Raw genomic sequence first — 18769 nt, forward strand, 5'->3', positions numbered from 1 at the left:
CCCTCTCCCTCTCCCTCTCCCTCCCCCTCTCCCTCCCTTCCTACCTCCCTCCTTCTGCCTCTCTCCCCAGCTTATGCTCTCTCTCTCTCTAAAAAAATAAAATAAAATAAAATAAAATAAAATAAAATAAAATAAAGTAAGAATAACAAAATTCACAGCAGAGATTACTTACAGAAAGAGACCAAGAACACAGAATTTGAAGGAATAACAGCAGCTTCAGTGTTACGATAAAATTCTGGGTCTTAAATTGGGTGTTGAGTATAGATTACATTATTATGCTTTGATACTCATATGCTTTCTTATATTTTGTAATGTGTATTAAATAAAATATTTTCAAACAGAAGATTGCATAAACAACTAAATATAGGAAGGGACCTCAAAGTAAGGTAGACTGATTTTCAAAAAGTAAAAAAAGAAAGTGTTTTTAAAACTATACTAAAGTGACAGGTCCCATAAGAATTTAGTTCAACAAAAAAATTTTTGAACATATATTCTGTCTGCAGGATGCTGAGCTATGCAGTGGATATAAAATTATGAGTAAGACAGCATTCCAATTTGGACCGCTTACAGCATAGTGAACAGTTTGTTGTCAAATCTCTATCTGAATATAATACGTGGTTTGAACATACCTTAAAATGCCCCAGTGGTGGGAGCACAAAGAGGGAGTCAGTGAAGATACAGATGAGATAAATTGGCCATGAGTTGATAATTTTTGAAACTCTGTAATAGGTATGAGGTGTTAATCTATTTTTCCACATCTATATATTTTTGAAATTTTTCCTAAAAAATGGTTTTATTTTGTTTGTTTTACAAAACTATCTGGTTCCATACTTCTAAACTAAAAATAAGATGAGGAATTGGTGAACTTTTTGATCAACAAAGAAAAAACGAGGTGACAGTTTCATGATTCCAAAGTTCTTGACAGGCTAGAACAATAGGCTAAATAAAAAAAGAAGAAACGTAATAGAGATGCAAGAAAAAGAAACAAAAGACATACTCATTGGAAAGGAAGACATAAAACTGTCTCTACTTGCAAATTACATGATTATCTATGTAAAAAATCTCAAAGAAGCTTCAAAAAAGCTATTAATTAGAGAGTAGCAAAGTTGAAGAATACAGTGTTAACATAAAATGTAATCATTTCTGCATACTAGCAGTGAATAATCAGAAATTTAAATGTTTTGAATTACCATTTTCAATAACACCCCAAAAATGAAATATTTATGTACAAATCTTGCAAAATAAGTGCAAGATCTATTTGCTGAAAACTGCAAAAGATTGTTGAAAGAAATCAGAGAAGATCTAAATAAATGGAGAGATACACCAGTTCACAGATTGAAAGATTTGAAATTGTTAATAAGCCAATCCTCCACAATCTGATCTGTAGATTCAAACATAATCCTAGTCAAAATCCCATAATTTTTTTTTTTTTTAGAAATTGACAAACTCATTCTAAAACTTTTATAGATAGGCAAATAAACTAGAATACTCAAAAACAGTTTTGAGAAAAGAGAACACAGTTGGAAGTTTCATGTTACCCGAATTCCAAACTTACTATAAGAGTATATCTTTAGGTTCCGGTACCAATTCCAATGTGGGTGTCGAGGGTCCCCACACATACAGCTAGCAGTGTTCTAACACCAGCTGAGTAGCCTACAATTTAACCCAACTCTGACAGTCTCTACCCAGAGATAGCATCAGACCCCACAGATTGAGAGGTCAGTCCTACAAGACTGCCCCACACATGCACTTCAGACACCAGTCACAAGTGCAGATTGCTACCTATACTTCTGACTGGCTATAAATAAGAGTCTCAAGACCCCCTCTTAAGGTTTGATTAATTTACTGGAATGGTTTACAGAATTCAAAGAAACATTTTTCTTACTAGAAATATCAGAGAGACATTTTACTTATGTCTTACTTTACTAGATCATTAGATCAGATGCATAGGGCAAGGTGTGGGGAAAGGGTATGGAGCTGGAGGTGTGACACTATCCCAGCTCCACGTGTTCACCAACTCAGAACATCTCCAAGTCCAGTCCTTTGGGCTTTTTTGAAGGTTTCATTACATAGGCATGATTGATTGAATAATTGGCCATTGGCAACTAATTGAACTTCCAGCCTCTCCCCTCCCTGGAGGTGTCTGGGGCGGGACTGAAAATTCTAACTCTCTAAATGATATGATTGGTTTCTGTGGTGACCAGCCTACATCCTCAGGTGACCTAGGGGCATTCCACAAGCCACCTCATTAATATAACAAAAGACACCTTTATCATTCCCAACACTTAGGAAATTCCAAGGATTTGGGAAGCTGTGAGCCAAGAACTATGGAGGAAAACAAAACATGCATAAGAAATATGTTTTAGTCCTCTAAATGACCAAATATATGTTTTTATAAATCAAAATATCACACTATCAAAGTCAAGAGAGTCTGATGAGAGAGTACAGACATAGTATAAATAAATGGAACAGAAGAGTCCAGAAATAGAAGCACACACATAGTATCAATTTTTTATGAAGGTGTAAAGACAATTCAGTGGAGAAGGGAAAGTCATTTCAACAAATGGTGCTCACAAGACAATTGGATAATAATGGGGAAAAATTGGATAAAAATGCGTTATGTTTTAAATGAACCTCAATCCATACTTCTCACTCTACATAAAAATTAACTCAAAATGGATCATGACCTAAATGTCAAACCTAAAACTATAAAATTTCTACAGGAACACATAAAGGAAAAGCTTTGCATTCTTGAAGTTAAACATGAATTTCTTAGATATAACACCCCAAGCACAGCTCATAAAAGAAAACATTTGAAAAATTGGAACTTCATCAAAATTAAGAACATTTACTCTTCAAAAGAAAATATCAGGAGAATGAAAAGATAAGCCACAGAAAGGGAGAAACTGTTTATAAATCACATTTCTAATAAAGAGCATATCCAAATTATGTAAAGAACTTTTAAAATCCAATAATAAATGGAGGAGATATTTGAACAGACACTTCATCAAAGAAGAGATAAAGATTTCAAATAAATACATGAAAAGATGCTCAATATCAGTAGTCACTAGAGACAAAAACCATAGTAAGATACAACTATATACCTATTAGAATCAAATTAAATTTTTAAAAAAATCTGAAAATACCAAGTGCTGACATGGATGTAGATAGACTAACAGGAACTCTCATACATTGCAGAGAGGAATGCAAAAGAGTTCAGCCACTTTCTGGAAACATTTTGGCAATTCCTTGCAAATTCAACATACACTTAACAAGTAACATAGAAATCCCACTACAGGATATTTCTCCAAGTGAATGAAAACCTATGTTCAAACAAAAAGAAGGGCAAAAATGGTTATAACAGCTTTATCTGTAATTGCCAAAATCTAGAAATAGCACAAGTGTCTCTCTACTGGGGAATGGATACACTTGATTATAGTATATCTGTGTGATGGGATAATAGCAATGAAAAGGAACAAACACTGGGTACATTCAACAAGCTGTAACTGAGTGTCCAATGCATTATACTGAATGAGAGAAGCCATAGTCAAAAGCCTTTATACTAAATGATTTCACTGAAATGACATTCTTGCAAAGGCAAAACTATAGGGGCAGAAAACAGCAGTGGTTGCCAGAGGTGGGAGTGGGAGGCTGGTTGGCTACATAACTGTGGTGGGGAATGTTTTGGAGCAATTAAAGTTTACTTTATCTAGATTGTGGTAGTGGTTACATGGCTACATAAATTTGTCAAAACGTGCAGAACTGTACCATAAAAACAGCAACCTTTGGGGCGCCTGGGTGGCGCAGTCGGTTAAGCGTCCGACTTCAGCCAGGTCACGATCTCGCGGTCCGTGAGTTCGAGCCCCGCGTCAGGCTCTGGGCTGATGGCTTGGAGCCTGGAGCCTGTTTCCCATTCTGTGTCTCCCTCTCTCTCTGCCCCTCCCCCGTTCATGCTCTGTCTCTCTCTGTCCCAAAAATAAATAAAAAATGTTGAAAAAAAAAAAAAAACAGCAACCTTTACTATAATGAAATTATGCCTAATTTTTTTTCTGTAAAAAAATCCCCCTCCCAAAATATAGTAGGGATAACTATAAAATATTTAGATTCACAAAATTCATAAATACAAACATGAAGAAGATATGATTTAATGTACATCCATGTAGAAAAGCACAAGAAATAATTGTAAAATCTATATGGATAAACACCTGGCATGGTTGACCAAGAGTCAGTTAACTCTTAAGAGATACACAGATTTCAAAATAAGGCAGGGACAAGTACCCTATTATTCTGTACTACTGAGACTCATCTGAGGCATTAATTCAAATCTAGGCCCAGGTGGTAGGAGGGATATGAACCAAATACCACTATCTACAGTAGAATGGCCTTTTTCCAGCCAGTGTGAATTCACCATCACTGTGTTCAAGTAGAGAACACTGAAATCAATTTCCAAGTGACTTAATAAGCCAGAACTTTAGGAATTGTTTGCTCCCTCCTCCCCAAAAAGTATCAATAAAGCACCTACTGTGGGCCAAGGACTGTATAGTCATGGTAATACGACAGTAAACAGATAGATGTGTTTCCATCTTAGCAAAGACCTAGTTAAAGTTATGAAACTAAGTACTCTTTTCTCCAAACTGCAAAACCTATAGCTAGGAAAGTAGAAATGCAGAGAGCAATGCTTCCTATTTTATTTTAATTATGTCCAGGAAATTCTCAGGTGTTTTTGGTGGGAGGTGTAGGAGAACCACTAGGGATAGTGCCAGATACTACTCAGGATTAGTAATTTCAGAGCTGTTACCACTCCTAAGCTCAGAGACAAGGAAAGACAGGATCACCAGGGAGTCCTGCAGAAGACCATCTTAAGAGCAGCAGTGACTTGTGTTGGAGAGGGATAATGAGCTCAAAGAGACTCCTCAGACAGACCTGGGGGAATAAACACCCTGAGCCCACCCTTCTGCCTGCTTCCCATCTCTAACTAGGAATCTCATTGGCCAAACCAACTCAAAGGCCCAGGGAATGGGGAGCAGATGATATTATCTATCTTAGAAAATGGTAAATGGCAGAGAGTTAAGGTAGAGAGCAAAGAAAAGGTAGCCAGCACACCAACTATGATGCTTTTCATTTCTCTTGGTTAACACTGCATGAGCTCTTTCCATCAAAAGACTTGATGCATCTCAGCTCTGGGAAGTTTTATTCTATTTCTTTTATACCTTCCTCCCTTTCTTACTTTTCCCTTTGCTTTCTGAATGCTTTATTTTCTCATTCTGCAGCACTTCACTTGTTGTTATCTTCACCAAACTGTAAACGTCTTGAGGGCAGAATCCACAAATTACTTACCTTTCTGTCTCCTACAGTACCCAGCACAATAGCTTGAACATGAATGATACTGGGAAAATGAGTTCTAAATTGAATTAAGTCTAAGCAATTTTCAGTTTTAGTGTTGGTTGCTGTACAATATTTTATCATGAGACTTTAGAAGAGAAAGGCTTGCAACAGCATTTACTTTTCTCTCTTCTGCAGTTTTGCTTTGATATCTGCACTGATACAGGGAAAAAAAAAAAAACAAACGGAGTTTTGTTAGATTTTTAATTAGGATTAGGAATGAATGTATATTCCCTTTATTCACTTAAAATGTACAATACATTAAAACATCTAGCTCTTTAATAAGAAAGTAGTAAACAAACAGTAATGACTAACAAGTTATTGAATTTACACCTAATTTTCAATATACTGGAATTTTTTTAAAAGACACTGCTGAGATTCTGTGTTACAATTTTAGGTTATCATGGTGCAATCCATGGGTAGAACCCTTCATCATCATTTTGTTGCTGTTGTTTACAATTTTGAGTTTTTCAATGCCAAGATATATTTAGTCGAGTTATTTCTATCAGAGGAAAATGGAACATGGAAATTCCCATACTGCTTGGAGTCAGAAAGACCAACTCCAACCCAAGCTGTGCATTCTAACTCTACCAACCACCAGCTGATTGAATATAGGCACAATATTACCCACAAACTTTACATTCCTTACCCACAAAATAATACCTTAGATTATTATGACAATTAATTGAGATAATTTTGAAAATACCTTACTAACAGTCACCATGCCAGGAAGACCTATCCTCACATATTTTACAGACTAATGGAGAAGATAGCCAATTAAAAAAGGAATTAAACTAAAATCTATAGAACATGCTAGATTGGGGAAACCTATGGATGTATGGGAGCAGAAAGTAAGAGAATATTATTTCAATGGAGATAGAATGTATAATAATGAATATAACAAGTAGCCTAGGTCAGGAAAAGTATATTGGAGGCAGATGGAATCTAATGTGTCTGGCACTTGGTGGGTGCTCAAAAAATGGTAGTAAATATTATTCAAACACTTGATGCACTACTGGGTGCCAATGCAACCAGTAGATTGGCTAAATGATACTCAGAAGCAACGAAGGAGCCCCTGTCCTCCAACTGGGCATTCAAAGCCATTCTGTGGGGGGTTGTTCTTCCCCTTCCCATTAGATGAAATCTAGGCAGTCTCCATAACTTGTTCATTCCCTCTTAAATGATATGTACATACATACATACGTACATACTACATGCACTGGTTACTATAATCTCAAAAAATAGTCTTATTTCAGTAATTAATATGTCTGTTTCACTGTAATAAAGTCATCCAAAGTCAAAACTTCTCTCTTCCTCATTCAGAAGGATGGGTGTTGGTTCACAACCTAGGGAGTTCCAGGGTAAAATTGGAAACCAAGCAACCCCTGTGTACTTAGGGCAAGGAAACACCAAAGAAAACTGTAGACCACTCCAGACTGGTAGGTGGCAGGGTTGGCAATTGGGAGAACTTACTTAAGAGACTTGTCCTGGGTGGCTGCAAGATGAGTAGATGTTCACACCCACCAGCCAGAATCTGAAAAGTTTATATAAAGACCTCAGTGGGGTTCAGTCAGGTATACCATCCAGAGGGTCTCAATAGCACATTGCTCTCTCAAGTCCTTCAAAATGGCTCCAGTGGAATGGTGGGTGGAGCATACATGCCAGGGACATGGGAGGGAGGAGGAGCCTCCAGTTGCCAGGGCCACTCGAGGGTCTGGCAGTCATGTCCTCTTAATAAGCGACAATGAGGGGAGCACTTTTTACCCCCCCCCCCCCGCCTTCTACCAACCCTGGGCTGCACATGCTTTTCCAAGTTAGAAGCCAAGGAAGAGAAAAGAGGTAGGGAGTAGGAAAGGTGTTACTTTCTGACATTACTAATCTACTTTTGGTTTGCTCTGGACTTGTTGCAAGTCTAAAATTAAGTCTCTTTGGGGTTGGCAGACATTTAGACTGGATTCCTTGCAGACAGTGTCATTGCTGGGATCTTTCACTTCAGTTCTCACAACTGAGGCAACGCTTCATCTGCTTGTTCCCATAAAATCCCCCATCTGCATGATCTATGCCACGCAGACTCTCCCTTTTGAGGACACATCACTCTTCCTTCTTCAAGTCATTTCAGAACATCTCTGGGTGGATTTTGTCTCATATTGTCCTACATCTGCTCATCAAGCAGTCATCACGCATCCTTTTGCCAAAGGATCCTTTTGACAAACTGAGAGTTCAGGCTTCCCTAACACAGCTGCCTCTCCTCTGCTGTGAACGCAACTAACCAGCTACAACCTCATAACTGTGGGCCTCTCTACGCTTGGCCCAGGGCCTACAGAAGACTCAGGTCAGTTAGTCTGCATGGTTTCCTCAAAGCAATTCTCACTCAACGTGGGGTGAGTGTGTACAGAGTGGGGGTGTCCCAGCCTCGGTGCTGCCATAGCCTTTCTACCTACATTCTCTAATTGCTACCTTATTCTTCTTCTTCTAAAGGTGGGTGTTGATTCAAGGGCTATATAGCTGGAGTTGGAAAACTCTTTTGTGGATCTTGAATAGGTGGCCTGGTACTTCACTCCATTATAGAAATAGAACGCAGCTGTTTGCCTCTGCCAGTTTGGGTCCTCAGCCAAAACCAAGGCAGGAATTCTCCTTTGTAAAAGTCCTGCAAACCATAGTAGGGACTCAGTTAAATGATTGTCCAGCAGCAGTTTGTGTGGGCAAAATCCTCAGAGCAAGATAAGCAGATACTATGAAATAAAGTGACAAGAAGATAAAAATCTAACAAGCACAGAAAATAAGTATTTCAACAAACCCTACGTGGGAAGACTTGAGATAATAATGGGATGATGAACCTGACCCTAGTAAATAAAATAATAATAGTTACTAGTTATTAAGGGTTTAGTCCTTTCCAAGCATGGTGAAAAATACTTTATAAACAGGATCTCTCTTACTGCTCAAGCAACCCTATATATTAAGTATTATTGTCTTTACAATTCATGTAAGCAAATCAAGGCTGAGTAACCTTTCCAAGGACAAACATCTATGATATTATGTGTAGTTTGTTGTTGACAAGTATGTATTTAAGCTTATGTATTGGATGCCCTCCTGAGGTTCCCATAAAGAATATTTTAAGATATTTTTAGAGGAAAGATTGCATTTGTGAGACCCAAATGGCACTTACAATCCAGGTTCTGGAGCTCAGAGAGCACAGGTCAGGTTAGGAGCACAGGTCAGGTTAGAGGCACAGTAACCAGAGAGTAACTAAATCAGGTCTATCCATATTTGAGGTGTCCCATTGCAAAAGGACTTTTATTTTTAGAAAAGAAACTGAAAGTTATCTTTACAACTTATTCAGAGGCCTCATAACTCAGATCATCTAAGATATAACTTCAATATAAGCTAAATCACTTATAACCAGGTTTTTCCCCATTTATAACACTATTTAACCCCTAGCCTCATTCATGGTTTAAGCAAAAGCCATTTTTAATAAGTAGGGGGAAAAATCACATACAGGAAACTTATAAGCTTCTAATAATTTTATGCCAATAACTAGCTAGTCCTTGAAGAATTTCATAACGTGGTGTTTCCAATGATTCCTTGTGACTTGTCAGAAACCCTGAATTTTCCTTCTTTCCTCCCTCTAGTACTTTCCAAGTCTCTTTTGATTTTCATGTATCATGCTGCCTATCAGATATATTCTTTAATTTGCTCTCTGAGATTTCAAATTTGCTTTTTATGTTAGTTACCAGAAAATATGCGGAGAGATTCACCTCATCTTACCACACTTTGAAATACTGAATATGTATAAACAAATTAAAAACAAAAACAGAAACAAAACCCGACATCCTGAAGCCTAGTCCTCCAAGGCCAAGCACCTGCCAGTCCCTCCAGTGAATGCATCCTCTTTGAAGAAGGAAGAGCTCCATCCACCTAATGGTTCAAGTCATTCCATCCACACCAAAGGACACCTCAGATATCTCCACCTACCTCTATCATCACAGAAAACACCCCGGTTCAAACCACCAGCGTCTTCCCAATCCTCAAAGTGATCCCTTCACTTGTGTCCCTGCCCCGTCCAACCCTTTCTGCAAATAACAGCCACACAAGGGCTATTAAAAATATAAATGGCATTCCATGCACCCCTATTTGGAACCTTCAAAGGCTTCTCATTACAATCAGAATAAAATCTAATCTTCTTAAAATTGCCTATAAAATCGTACATGGACCTGCCTCTGCTAATCCCTCCAATCATATGCTGACCATTCCACCCAGCTTTTATCCCAATTTTCAGTGTTTTCTGTGTAATGTTTCTCTCTCCCACTAGACTATGTGTTGCATGAAAGGGGCCCATGATGGTTTTATGTACCACTGATCATTTGACTGTCCCAAAATACCACATGTAGGTTCTCCATAACTTTTTGTTAAATAAATAAATAAACTTAAGTAAAAATTGCTATAATCAGTAGGAAGTATTCTATTACATGCAGCCAGTAAAATGGAAATTACAAACACAATAGAGAAATGTTTACAATGATATTATGTGGGGAAAGCAGAATAGGAAACATTATGTAAAATACAGTTGCACATACCATTTACAGTATGACTAACATATTTACAACATGTATATGTTGTAGATATGTATCATATTTATAATACAATTGAGCCCATTAGAACATAGAGTACACTTGCATAGTTTTTAAACTAATCCTGCTTTTAAAGAGAGGGAGATCTATTTAAACAATTATAAGAAGGGTCTGCATTCTGAGGTGGAAACTAGAGTTTATCTTTAGAGCAGATGATTCCTTTTTGGAAGGAAATATTTTGGTGGCCCTTTTGGTTACACTCAATGAGGCAAAAGTCCTCTGAAATAAGAAGGTGTGTGGAATGTAACTGCTCTGCATAATAATGAGTTTGCCTTTGATGTAGGCAGAGGTGTATCTCTGTGGATTGCCTTTCCTTTTTGAAAAACCTCCTGAGCCTACGCTCCCCTCCTCCCCTGTGGGTAGCAGTGAGTGGAGGGGGGCAGTCTTTAGAAGATGCTGGAACATGAAACTGTGTAGAAACACGCCTAGGAAATAGTATGCTAAGGCAGCTCATGACCGCTTCTAAGACCCAGCTGTTTAATTTTCAGGGATTTTGTGAGATCATTGTAAAGTGCAGACATTATTAAAAACTCATTATAAAAGCTTACAATTAAAAAAATTTTACTAACAATGAAGGTAACAAATATTCAAAACCCACCACTTCCTGTTTTATTATATTATACTTATGCTCTTCAAGTTACTTACACCTCTTGTATCAGGAGGGTGGAAATATTGTACAATGTTTGTTTTCGTTGTTTCACTTTTGCTATATTCCTTTATGCAAACCAAAATATCAACCAACATTTATGTCAGGACCACACGTTTTGTCAGTCACAACCATATGTTTTCTATGGGCACAAAAGTTCTGCAAAAAACAGTGAAATCAGGGGCACTTAGGTGTCTCAGCTGGTTGAGCATTCGACTCTTGATTTCAGCTCAGGTCATGATCCCAGGGTCGTGGGATCGAGCCCTGAGTTGGGCTCTGCACTGAGCATGGAGCCTGCTTGGGATTGTCTCCCTCTGCCCCCTCCCCCACTCACACACTCTGTCTCTAAAAATAAAATAAAATAAATAATAAATCAGTGACATCCTTATGTAAGAATCAATTGCTATTTGGAATTTACTATAAAAACAATTATATATTTCACTATAATGGTAAATTGTATTACACATCCTTTATATCAGTAAATTTAATGATAAACTTGATATATGAGTTTTTATATATACACATCCTTTTTTTTTTCCTGGAGAGCCAGTTGTTGAACCAGCTGGGTTGAAGCCACTTCTGTCACAGAATGGAATATGTGAAAGACTAAGCCTTCTTTGGGATACATAGAAACTTTTTAGAAGGGGACCATAACAACACACTGCCCTCCCGACAACAGGGGTGAGAACTCCAACTATTGATATTTGGGGATTAAAGGTGAAATTAAGTCCTGAAGCCTGAGACTATCTGGTTCACTTGTATTACCTATACATAACACGTATGTGCATATAGACAGGGACTAGGCTGTGATTGGAATCATGGCCTATAGCATGGTGGGCTGGTGAGTGATTCTGTCTTATTTGAAAGTTTGTTTAATTATCTTGAAAATATATGAAACACAGTCACATGATTTTCAGAGAATCATTTGTCTCAAAGATTTAAGAGATATGCAAATTAAGATTTGAAGTCTAGCTTCCCACTTATAACTAATATGGGTTAAATAGTTGGCCACACTGATCCTGTGGCCCATCTCCAAGGAGTAAAATCACAGCCTGGCTCACCAGGTAATTATGGGGAATAAGCAATGCAGTAGCTTCGTACCATAACTTCTTAAAAGAATGACATATGGAGCAAAGAACACTCTACATTATAGAAATAACTAGAGGTAAAGCTAAAGTGTACTTAAATCTATTATGTTTCCTTGTGCTCAGTTGACATTCTTTATCAAACCTGATGCTTTGAAATATCTATGATCTGTCTCTGGACAATCCTTCACTAATTCTCCCAAGTGTCATCTCTGCCATTAACTTTGAAAGTAAGAAATGTATTCTAATGAGAGTGTTAATTATAGAAAGTGCCTTATGTCCTAACGTGGCAACCTTATAAATCAAATGCTTTGTACTCTATGGCAACAAAGCTACAAATTTGCTCATTTCACAAGGCCAAAATTAACAAGCCAAATCTCCAGAAGTGACACCAGGGGATGTGGGTCCTATCACTGCTCTGAGAAATCCGGAAGAGCTCTCCTAGCGTAATGACACTTGATTTCTCATATACAATTTTTACAGAAAATAAATTTGTGGCAATGTTTTAAAATAATTGCATTTTCTAGATGAAGATAGTGTCAAATTGACATTCCTATAGGTAAAGGAAGGTTACAACTCACCAGGGAAACTGTTATTTCTTTTAATAAGTGGCCTTTTACCCTCTCATTATTTTTGTTACCTCTAACTGGTGTCAAAATGAGATCAGTAGCACATCCTTACCTCATAGGACTCTTGTAACTATTAAGTGGTATATGGAGTGCTTAGTATAGGCACACAATACATACTATAGAGATGTTGCTATATTATTATTATTATTATCATTATTACTATTAGGAAGAGGAGGAGGAGGAGGAGTATACATGTTGACTATGAAAATTTGATGTCAGCTCTATACTGCCTGATGTTTTCCCAAAGTACATTTTTACTATCCATCTCATAACTTTATGGCAGGCCATCTTCCTTAGCTGTGTTCTCTTGTCTGACTTCTTTCTTTTTTTTTTTTTTTAATTTTTTTAATGCTTATTATTTATTTTAGAGAGAGACAGAGAGACAGAGTGAGGGTGGGGGAGGGGTAGACAGAGAGGGAGACACAGAATCTGAAGCAGGATCCAGGCTCTGAGCTGTCACCACAGAGCCCGACATGGGGCTCAAACCCATGAACTATGAGATCATGACCTGAGCTGAAATCAGATGCTTAACTGACTGAACCACCCAGGTGCCCTGACTTCTTTCTTGTTGCTTCATCTAGACTTCTCCAGGATTCACTGGGCACCTCATAGAAATTAGAAATAGATATTGAGGGGCCCCTGGGTGGCTCAGTCAGTTGAGCAGCTGACTCTTGATTTTGGCTCAGGTCATCATCCCAGGGTCATGGGATCAAGCCCCTCATGGGGCTCTGTGCTGAGCATGGTGCCTGCTTGGGATTTCCTCACTCTCTGTCTCTCTCTCCCTCTCTCTCTTTCCACCCTCCCCACCCTTCCTTGTGCTCTCTATTTCTAAATTAAAAAAAAGAGAGAGAGCGTTTGAGTTCACTAGTGGTATCCAGGTAGCAGATATTCCAGGATTTTGTGCAGTTAGATTTTTCTAAAGCTCTATAGTATGCACCTGATTGTTTCTCAGGTTCTTGTGTAATGGCCACCTAGAGAATGTTATTTTTGATAATTTTCTTTCCCTTATTTTGTTTCTTTATTCATTCTTCTTAACTCTAAATATATATTACTATTTTTACTTGGTGTAATTTTAGAACAAATGGCAAATTGTTTTAGAATTGTGGAATGAAATGAGAAGAACCTGACACATTGAGATGTCAAGACTCTCACTGTGGCATTGCAAAGCTTCCATTGTGAATCTCTCCCAGCTCTCCACCACTTTATGTCATTTATACTCAAGTAATGGCCACATCTGCATTGTTGCTATTTTTATCTGTCTACTCTTCCCACTTGCAAAGGGTCAAGTGGCATAAGCTGTTGAACTATCCCATCACTCTGGATGCTGTCATGGTCTGAGGGTGGACATGTGACCCAAACAGAGCTGATCTGTGTTCTCTGAAGATTGAAATTGATGCTAAGGGAGATTGTCTTCTTATCTATGGGATCACTAGCAGTGAGAATAGTTCAGGTCTAGAGTCCTCTTCCTCCATGCAAAGAAAGCCTTGCCAGGGAATTCAGTAACTTTTAATTAAATGAAGAAATTATCATTTGTTGTATTGGTAGGATATGCCAGGCACTGTGCCTGGTACTTCAGTCTTATTCAATCTTTGCAGCAATCTTTTGAAATGAATAATATCTTTTCACTGGTAGATGAGATATTCTGGATTCAGAGAAGTTGCTTGCCCCACACCGAATTATGCTTAACTGTCCATCACATCACATGATGATAAACAATCTCCATGAAAGTGAAAATTACCCAGTGGCTGGAGCAGCCTTCTTTCCCCCAGCAAAGAAGATGGGTGTTCCTGCGGTGAGAGCAGCACTGGGAAGAGACCAAGTCTAGCCCTGTTGCTGCCTGGAAGAGATGGAGTACTGCCTTGAAATGTGCCCACTCCACAGCTGTGACGAGAGCTGCCACAGTCTAATTGCTAGGCTGTGTCACCAGATATGCTAGTAGGGGGAAGAGAGCCTGAATGTTGCATACAAGGATTTAAAGCAAATCCAGGCCAGTGCATAACCCCTGTATTCTTCAGTCCTCTAGAGCTACCAACACCATGGTCAAGACAGTCCTGTGGATAAAAAAAGCAGTGACGCAAGGAACCTGACAGATGCTGTGAATGAGTTACAATATGCTATGGGTTTCCCATGAAGTTGAAAACTGCCTCCTATTCTGATTTCTGTAATGTCATTCTCTTGGTTTGGGTTTTCCTGAGATAAAATGAGTGAATTCTCTTTTAATGAATTCTTCAAAATATAAAAATAAAACATCTTCCCCTCTAAACATGTACACGTGCTATGTGTGTGTATACACTACCCCCCTACATACACATACCTCTGTTTCTCCTTTGTTCCTCTTTCATTGCTTGGTAATTGAAATTCTTCCAGACATTGCTTTGTCTAAGATTCTACTTGTTGTGCTTCCTTGCCTGACTTGGAGCATTGCTGAAGGCACAACTGGAGTAAACCAGTGGAAAACTTTGCCTGTCCCTTTCCTCAGCTCCATGCAAGCCCTGACCATAGAGCATGGCAGTGGTTTACGCTAGATAGTTCTTCCAAAGGGAAGGGTCATTCCTTTTCCCCTGCTCAGAATTCTCCTTTCAAAAGCACTTTCCGCTGGGAGTTTCTCTAAACATCTCTCACCTACTTCAATTTTGTCCCATTTCAAGAGGACTCATTCTAAAGGTCTCTTCCTTGCCTCTCATTTTCTTCATCTGCTGCCTCACCGTACTGAAGCCTTCTTTCTATTGCCATTCAAGTTTCAGTGAGGAATATGCAAACAAAATGTATCCTCACTTGCAATGCTGTTAGCAGGCTGCCCATGGTGGCTCTGGAAGAATGCTGCCCCTGAACTAATCTTTCCTCGAAAATCCTTACCTTACAGCATTCATCATAGGCCAGCTGCTGTGCTAAGTACAGCAGGCCAACTAGGGTGAACCTCAAATGATCCTATCTGATAGTTATCATTTGCAGATTAAGGACCCATGGTTATAAAAGAGAAGCATCTTAATCAAGGTCACAGAACAAATGACTTTGTTTGGATCCTAACCTCAGTCTGTCTGATTCCAAAGCCCACATTGGGGTGTATGTGTGTATGTGTGTGTGTGTGTGTGTGTGTGTGTGTGTGTTTCTTTTATCTCTTTGTTAACCTGGGCATCTTGTGACTTCCCAAGGGAAATACTGGAAATTTGATATCGGAAGGCCTGAGTTAAAATCTCTGGTTTGCACTGTGGACTTGGATTTCATTCACCCTTTCTGAGTCACCATTAACCTCCTATACCACCTACAGTTCTCTGAGTCTGCCATGTCCTCTTTGTCTTTGCTCCTTCTCCCTGGAATGCCCTCCCACACATTCCATGCTTAGCTAAGGACTACTGCCCTTCAGCCTTCCGCCCTGATTTCCTCTAGGCTAGATTATCTCCACCTCAAAGAAGCTCTGTATGCCTCTATGCTCACCTCTGTCAGGTGCCCCATCAAAATGCACTGTAAGCCTCTCCTCCCTTGCATCATGTCCACATTTATTTGGTACCAGCATCTTATCAGTAAACCATGTTTTGATGTAGATCAAATGTGTTCTACCAATATATGTACATATATATGTATTGTATTTATATATGTATTTATAAATCATTTGCAGTATTATCTTTCTGACGTTTAATGCATATTGTAAATTCATACAGAAAATACAAACTTTAATATGAGAAAAATTTTAATGATGTGTTCAATATTTTGGTAATTATGTCTTCAGACTACCAATTTGCTAATAGTTTAGGGCACAATTTATACTTGGGGCAAAGTTCATCATTAAGAGAGTGGAAATAAATCAGTATTTCAAATAGTCATCTTGGTATTGTATTTTTATGTGGCTTCTCAACACATCAGAATAGTTTGGCATTATTTTTAGCTCCTAATGTGGCTGACAAGAAAAAATGTCTGCCTTGCCATTTTTTACTCTTTGCTTATGTTTGTGTTATTAGTACTGTCTTCAATCCATTCTTTCTTTGAAGGGATGTTTTTAATCCAGTCATAAATCCACTTGGCAACACCCATTTGACACAGTAAATGGAAGCAATAGTAAATAAGTAAGGAAAGAACCTCTCCTGGCTCCTTACAGGTGTAGAACTACTACTCTTCCCACAGCACACTCCCACCTATCCATGGATCAGACTGAGGGCCCAGGAAGAGTCCACACAGCAACTGGGACAACCTGATGCATGTCCTTCTTTAGACAAAAAATAACAATAAACGGCACCTGGTGGGTCAGTGGGTTAAGTGTCTTGACTTCAGTTTAGGTCATAATCTCATGGTTCATGAGTTCAAGCCTGGCACTGGGTTCTGTGCTGTCAGTGCAGAGCCTGCTTTAGATCCTCTGACCCCTGTCTCTTTTCCCCTTCCCCCCCTCCTCTCTCTCTTTAAAAAATAAATAAACATTAAATAATAATAAGCACCTGCCTCCACCTTCAGAAGACCACTGCTCTGGACAAGGTCCTAGAGGGCAAGAGCCGTGTTTTCTTCAATCAGAGTTATTATTATTATGATAATCATAAATAGCCAAATTCTGTTACCCTTATTAGTTGATCTGTACAAGAAAACTACCACTTGGATATTGTTATGACTCCCAATTTACAGATAAAGAATGTGAGGTATTGAAAAGTTAATTAACTCGGCTAAGGTCACACTGCTAGCAAGTGATAGATTTGGAATTTGAACCCAGTTATGAGGCCTTCCAATCCCCTTTTATTCTTTTTTTTGGTAATGTTTATTTATTTATTTTGAGAGAGTGAGAGTGAACAAGCAGGGGAGGAGCAGAGAGTGAAGGAGAGAGAGAATCCCAAGCAGGCTCCACACCACCAGCACAGAGCCCAGTGTGGGGCTGTATCCCATGAACCATGAGATCATGACCTGAGCTGAAATCAAGAGTTGGACACTTAACTGACTGAGCCACGAAGGCACCCTCGAACCCATTTTATTCTTAATGATTTTATTCTGCGTCATCTGTGTGTGTGTGTTATAATGCCTTACATATATTATATAATGTATATAATGTCTTACATATTATATGTGTGTGTGTGTGTGTGTGTATCCATCCATCCAATCTTCCATCCATCTATCCATACATCTACTCATTTATTCACTTACTCAACAAATAATTATTCAGAACCAAGCAGGGACAAGGTGTTGTTCTAGGCACTGAGGATACACCAGTGAATAAAGCAGACAAACATTCCTGCCCTTAGTGGGGAGAGACAACACATTTAATAGATAATTAACTATATTATGTTCAAAGGTGACAAATGCTATAGGGGGAAAAATCAGGAAAATAGGGATTTTGGAATATTATGGAGGTATAATTTTAAGTAAGATAGGTAAGGAAGGCCTTGCAGGCAAGGAACATTTGAACAAAGACTAGGAACGAGTTGAGTGAGTGAGTCACAGGATATTTCACAGGAAAGCATTCTGAGTAGAAGGAATAGCCAAAAGTGATGAGGCAGGAGCATGACCAGAATGTCTGAGGAAGAGTAAGAAGTCCACATGGTTGCAGCATGGTGAGTGTGGAAGACAGAATCATGAACCCCTAAAGACGTCCACATTCTAATCCCAGGAACTTGTAAATATGTTAATTTACACAGCAAAAGTGGTTTTGCAGATGTGATTAAGTATTTTGAGATTGGGAAATTATCCTGGATTAGCTGAGTGGGTCCAGTGTAATAATAAGGGTCCTTGAAAGGGAAAGAGGGAGGCGGGAAAGTCAAGAAGGAGCTGTGGAGGGGCATGATTTAAGATACATGGGCAGCCTCAGAAGCTCAAAAAGGTGAAGAATGGATTCTAGAGCCTCTAGAAGGATGTTGGCTCTGCCCAGAGAGACCTCAGATGCCCAGAACTATAAAATAATTTGTATTGCTGAAGCCACTAAGTTTGTGGTAATTTGCTAGAGCAGCAATAGGAAACTAATACAGTGAAGAAGAGGGAGAACAGTAGATGAGATCAAGGACATCACTAGGGTCAGATCCTGTAGGGCCAGTTGGGCCATTTTAGAAACTTTAAGTTTTATTCCAGGTGAGAAGATGACCATTGGAGGCTTTCCATGCAGAAGGTATGTGATCTGAGTTACATCTTAAAGGATTCTTATGCCTGGCTTTGTAAGAAAGTCTAAGGGGAAAAGAGCCTAAGAGACTAAGGGCAGTGAGGGAGGAAGGATGTCTAATTTGGAAGCAGGAAACCAATTGGGAAACCATTGAAATAATCCAGACAACAAATGATGGTAGCTTGTCCCAAGGTGGTAACAATGAAGAGGATGAGAAGTAATCACATATTGGAAATATTTTTAACATAGAGCCCAAAGGATTTGCTAATGCATTGGATATGGAATATGGGATATAAGAAGGAATCAAAGATGATTTTAAGGTTTGGATCGAGCAA

At 38.7% G+C, this 18769-nt stretch overlaps 1 long non-coding RNA gene across 1 annotated transcript in view; it reads left to right on the forward strand.

The window, feature by feature from the left end:
- LOC125938327 (uncharacterized) overlaps positions 1-18769 on the forward strand; it is a 32430-nt gene that overhangs the window by 4602 nt on the left and 9059 nt on the right. The gene's annotated exons all lie outside the window — the stretch shown is intronic.

The sequence above is a fragment of the Panthera uncia genome, chromosome D1 (genome assembly GCF_023721935.1).
Source record: "Panthera uncia isolate 11264 chromosome D1, Puncia_PCG_1.0, whole genome shotgun sequence".
NCBI lineage: Eukaryota > Metazoa > Chordata > Mammalia > Carnivora > Felidae > Panthera > Panthera uncia.